General features: G+C 38.0%; 1 pseudogene; it reads right to left on the bottom strand.

Annotated features, from left to right (window-relative positions):
- Window positions 1–3,368: 3,368 nt before the first annotated feature.
- LOC126084567 (olfactory receptor 11H7-like) lies at window positions 3,369–4,316 on the bottom strand (annotated as a pseudogene).
- Between the last annotated feature and the right edge of the window lie 1,861 nt (window positions 4,317–6,177).

The following is a 6,177-nucleotide window of genomic DNA, read 5'->3' as shown; positions in this document are numbered from 1 at the left end:
TCTATAGGACAGAATAGAACTGCCCCATAGGATTTCCTAGGTTATAATCTTCAAGGGAGCAGATCACCAAAGAAAATTTTCTTTTAATGGCTTGAATCTCTGTGAGAAGAAAGCACTTTAAAGCAATGTGTGTCTAGCAACAGGGGAATGATTAAATATGTTAGATTAATTCATACAATAGGACATTATTCAACTGTGAAAAAGAACAACATATATCTATTTGTGTTGGCCTGCAAATAAGATCACAAAATGTTAAGAAATTTTTAAAAAAGTTACAGAATAGTCTGTATAATATAATCAGTTTAAGGAATATCAAACCTTAATATACGTATGCATTTGTTGGCATGTATATGCATACAAGCCTAACTGCTACTAAAGTTGTTATTCGTACGAAGTGGGATTGCGGAGAAGGATGGTGGGAGCTTTTTACATTTAACTTTATACTCTTTTGTATTGTTTGAAAATTTTGTAACAAGCATGTACTATTATCTTTTTTAGGAATACAGTTTTATTAAAAGGATACAGAAGAAGCGATGCCTAGGATGAGGCCCAGGAGGGTCCCTGACAAACAGCTTCTGTGTCCTCAGGATGTGTTTTCTCTCCTGGTGCATTGATGTCTACTACCACCAACCAGGAAGCTCACTGGAGCTTCAGTGTCCAGAGTTTTTATTGGGGTTCATTACACAGGCATGATTGATTGAATTATTGGTCATGTCACTGAATTCAATATCAGTCCCCCTCCCTACCCCAAAGGTCTAACTGATATCACAGGTTGGTATTTCTGGGGTGACCAGCCCCCACTCAACATGAGCCACCTCCTTAGCTTAAACTCTCAGGTGTGGTTCAAGCACTTACACTCCAAACATTCAAGAAAGTCTAAGGGTTCAGAGATCACCTCCCAGGAATCAGAGACAAAGACCAAATTCTTTAGGTAAAGTAATTTTTCACCCTGTAGGTATATAAAATGTTCTGAGGCCCTAGTATTAGCTGTGAAGAGATACATATAATAAATAGTACAAAGCATGTACAACTTTTGTAATAAGATACACTTCATAATGTGGGTTTGAAAACAGATAAGTTTCTTAAGTATTTAAAATATCTAAACAATCACTTAATGATTTTTTGACTAAAATATATTTAATTGTAGTGAGGACGAATTCAAGAACTAGCTCATTCATCCAATTCTACAAATGATTTTTTCTCTTGTGCTTACCATGAGTCAGGCATCATGCTAGATCCTTGGGATAAAAAGATACCAGTCCTGCCCTCAAAGGCCTCACAGTCTAGGGAAAGAGACACATAGCCTCACCTCAAAGCGTCTATAGCACAATGATTGGAATTTGAAGTTAGTGTATTCTGATGCACCAAGGAGAGACACAAGTCCAGCCTGGAGTGCTAGGAAGGTTTTTTGATGGAAGTGATTTCTGAGTTGAATATTAATGAAAGAATAGATGTTTGACAGGAGAAGCTACATATTTGACATTTAAAAGTTGCTGTAGTAGGATACGTTTAAGTTATTGAGTTCTATACACAATATTTCCTGTCCTTCTTTCAGCTAATGAGTTCAGGTGAATGACTGAATCATTATGACTGACTTTAGGTAAAACAGTGATGGATAGTTCAGGCTTGTCTTTAGTGCCTTTCTTAAACATGTTTTCTGATTTATTTTCCCACCCTTTTTAGGTCTTTCTGCCAACCTGAAGTGCAGTGCTCTCCTGTTGCCCATGGAATGCTGAGGAGGCGCCACTGGGTCCCCCTAGGTGAAGGTTTTCTTCCTCTCTTAGGCTACAGGAATGTTTAAATATTCTCATCTGTAACTATATTATTGGATGATTTGGCCTTATCTGTTGCTGTCAAGTTGATTCCAACTCATAATGACCCTATAGGACAGAGAGTTTCCAAGCAGTGCCTGGTGGATTCAAACTGCTGACCTTTTCGTTAGCAGCTGTAGCACTTAACCACTATACGATCAGATTTGGGCTTAGTAGGGTGAAAATCGAAAGGAATTTTATTTTTACTGATCATGTCTACTTCAAACATCTTCTGAGGTCCTATTTGTTTCTACTTCTGAATAATATCTCGGGCAGATATGACAGCTTTTCTGATGACTCTTAGTAGTAATATATGTTCTCCTTATCCATGTATTGGAAAGTCCAAACCACGATTTTAATTTTTATCAAAACTAAAACTTATTCCCACATACTGAGTCTGACTTAGGTTTGATTTGCTTCTTCCCACCTACCCTTCCACTCCCCCTCTCTCACATTGCTAGGCTGCTGCTGGTTATTTAAATTTGGAGTGAGGGAGACGGAAGGTCTGGAAAGTTCTTCTTTGACCGTGATATCTCTATTCAGGCACTTTTGGCTTCTAGCTGTGGCAAAAGTCTGAGTGTTTTCTCTCATGGTGAGCAGCTACCTCAAATGCAATTCCCTGATATGGACAACGCTTCCCTGGCTGGCTACTTATGACTTCCTTCTCATCCCTGGGTTCTTGTGTCCCAGACTCTCTTTTGGCATTACCTTACTTCGACAGGTAGTACTTCTGGGTGGGATCCCTTTCAAGATGGCCCAAAATGCTTACCTTCCATGAGGTCGACCCAGTCCGAATGTGGGTATTCTATATTTGTCCTACTATTGATGGAGTTCAGTTTGCTCCCATTATAGCCCATCTCGCTCTGCTCTGCTCTCAGAGACAGCTTCTCAACAGGATTTAGATTTTTTTTTTCCAGATAGAATCCAGGGACAGTCTTGGTGTCCCTCAAACTCCAGGGACCAAGGTCAAGCTCTCTGAATGGTTTTCTTGATGTACCCCTCACTTTGCTTAGGGAGATCACATAGCACACTAAAGACTCTCATCAAGGTTATTCTTACTAATGGCCTCCATCACACTTCCAGTCTCCATTTGTACACTGTTGAAGAGGATGATGAGCTAAGAGTTCTGAGAGACCGATTCATAATCTCTTAGTATGTCCAGCATTGATATGTGGAGATTCTGCCAAAAATACAAGACAAGAGGCTTATTGTTACATGGCTTAAAAAAAAAAAGTGATAGAAAAGTATGTAAGAAAGTAACTTGATTGATTTCTCTTTCCAAAGTTGTGCAGACTTAAAAAAATATCAAAACCTTCCTGGATAACTATTCAGATTTTAAAGTTATTTTTATATTTTGTTGGGGGGCTAATCTTTTCTCCCCATGGAAACACATATCTGAAACTAAAAGGGAATCAACATATGATCAATACACAATGAGTTTGGCTTTGCACAAATGATCTGTGATGGTTATGAATAAAGCAAAGTCAGTTTGAATTAGAGAAAGAGGATTATTCTCTCGCTTACAGTAATAAATTTATTGGGTTGTACAAAGTCTATTCATGAGCTTTGGGTAATTCTCATCCCACAAAGGACATGACAGAGGGCATATTTCATGTCCTTGTTGCGTAGGCTGTAGATGATAGGGTTTAAGACTGGTGTCACTACAGAGTATATCAGTGTGATGATCTTCTTCATAGCAACTGAATTGCCAGACATGGGAGTCACACACATCACCATTATGGTTCCATAGAACAGAGATACCATCACTAAGTGGGACTCTCAGGTAGAGAAGGCTTTTCACTAACCAGCTGAAGAAGAGACTTGAAGCACAGATCTGAGCACCAGGGAACAGGACCCAAGGATGTAGAAAATGGTGAGAACGATAATAAGAGAGCTCACAGAGTGGAATACATGCTCTATGATGGGTTTAGGGGCACAGGACAGGGCCGTCAGTGGGTCCACATCACACAGGAAGTGATCAATGATGTTGGGATCACAAAAATGTAGTTGGGAAATGAAGAAAATGGGAATTAAATGTCCAAGGAAACCGATGAGCCAACAAAGAGATACCAGAATGCCATAGAGCCTCTGGGTCATGATGGAGGGATAGTGTAGTGGGTGGCAGATGGCCAGGTAACTATCATAAGCCATGACACAGGGGAAGAAGTATTCGGTTGTGCCCAGGGAAAAGAAGAAGTAGAACTGCATGAAGCAGCCAGAGAAGGAAATGGTCTTGGTTTTGGAAAGAAAATTGACCAACATTTTGGGAACTGTGCAGGTCACATACCAGATCTCTAGGAAGGAGAAGTTGGCCAGGAGCACATACATAGGGGTATGGAGTCGTGGGTCCCATCTCACCACACAAATGATGGCCACATTACCAGTCAAAGTCAAGATATAGACCAACAGAATCCTTGAGAAAAGAATGAGCTGCATTTTCCAGGGACCAGGAAAGCCCAGCAGAACAAAGTATGCTACAGTAGATATCCCTGATTTATTCATGGTCCCCAGCTGTGGAGAGAAGACAAATAGATAATGACAATTGACTCTGTTTGCTGCTGAGGCAGCCTGAAGCTTTTCTTAGGACAGAGAGTTTGATTCATGCAGGCAAACATACAGATATTCTAAAAAAAGTCTTGAATGAATCCTTCCATATTCTGAATGAATCTTTTGGCCCTGATTCTTTGCAAATATATACTTCCAGGCTAGTTGAGCTTTCTGTGGCAGTGGTCAAAATCAGTTAAATTTCATTTTCTTCTGATATTAAGAAGCCTTAAACTAGAGGAAAAATGGTTTGTCTTTTACCTAATTTTTTTTCCAGCCAAAGCTGTTTATACACAGCAATTACTTAGTGCTGTTGACATCAAAATGTGATGGCATGCATACCATCATCGAATTTTCTAATCAATTTGAATGACTTGTGCTTTTACATTATTTTAGATTCTTTCTTTCTTGGAGCCATTTCCATTAGAATTTATTTTCAATCCAAAACTTTTGAGTGATACCAGAAAAAAAAATCCATAAGGATATTCAAATGATAAAATTCTTTATGTATATATACTAAATACATTTAAATTGGACTCCAGCTCATTTGGCTTTTAATCCTTTGTTTTTAGTAATAAAAAAAGTCACTATTATCACTTCTGAAAGGGTGATTGTTAATTTCTCTTCCTTCACAGACATTTAAAAAGATATGTCATTAAAGATAAATATAACCTATGTGATGTATGTGATGTATTGAGAAGGAAATTACAATCACTAAAGAGATTCTTTTCTAAAGCTCTTCTTACTATGGCCGCCACAAGTTTTGCTTCAAATTCACGATTTGGAAGATTTTATTCTAGTCCATTTAAAAAACAGCCCCTAAAACAACAGAATACAAGAGAATCAAAGATATTGTTTCAAAGAAATATTATTCACCCATGTTACACAATTTCCCCTTGTTCCGTTTAGAACACCATTACCAAAGGAGGTTTCTTTTTAAGAACAACATGTAACTCAGAGAAAAGAGCACAGCAATAGTTTTAACATATTAGAATCTCCAGAAAAATTTAACAAGATAACTTTAACTTTTTGATTGACAAGAGGAAAATATACCTTAAAAATATTTTTCATGGAAGTGGTGTATTTTGTGACTAGGTTGATTTAGTTTCCTGTATTGAACATAGGGTGAAGGTATATAAATAAGAGTACTCACTGAAATAATCAAATTGAAAAAAAAAAAAAAAACCCTTCTATTCAATGTGGTTATATGAAATAAGAGAAATGTATTATGTAGCTGTTGCAAGCTCTCTAAATTCATATGGCATAAAGTTTAGTAACCTCTGAGCCTATGTATCTAGAAGAAACTGTAACCTTTGTATTGGGTTGGTTATGTCAAACCAGGTTGTAGTCTAATGGACAAGAAACCAAGAAGAGAAAGGAACTGAAAGATACATATACACACACACACACACACACACATACACACATATACATATATGTTGTTGTAGCTGCCGTCGAGTTGGTTCTGACTCATAAAGACCCTATGTACAATAGAACAAAGCACTTCTTGTCCTGAGCCATTCTCACAATGGTTGCTATTTTCAAGCTCATTTTTGTAAGCACTGTGTCTGTCAATCCATCTTGCCGAGGGTCTTTGTATATAAAATATATAAATCCTAATTTAAAATGCTTTTTTAAAGTAGGATTTTTGTGAACAGTTAAATTAACCTGCATTGATGATCACTGTAGTGAAGCATCTTGAAAAATGGTTCTCCACCATAGGAGTTATATCCTGTAAAAACCCACGGCCGTCGAGGCGATTCCCACTCAGTGATGGAGTAGAACTCCCCTGTAGAGTTTCCAAGGAGTGCCTGGTGGATTC

Source organism: Elephas maximus, chromosome 10 (genome assembly GCF_024166365.1).
Source record: "Elephas maximus indicus isolate mEleMax1 chromosome 10, mEleMax1 primary haplotype, whole genome shotgun sequence".
Lineage (NCBI taxonomy): Eukaryota > Metazoa > Chordata > Mammalia > Proboscidea > Elephantidae > Elephas > Elephas maximus.
This window is presented reverse-complemented; position numbering and strand designations above follow the sequence as displayed.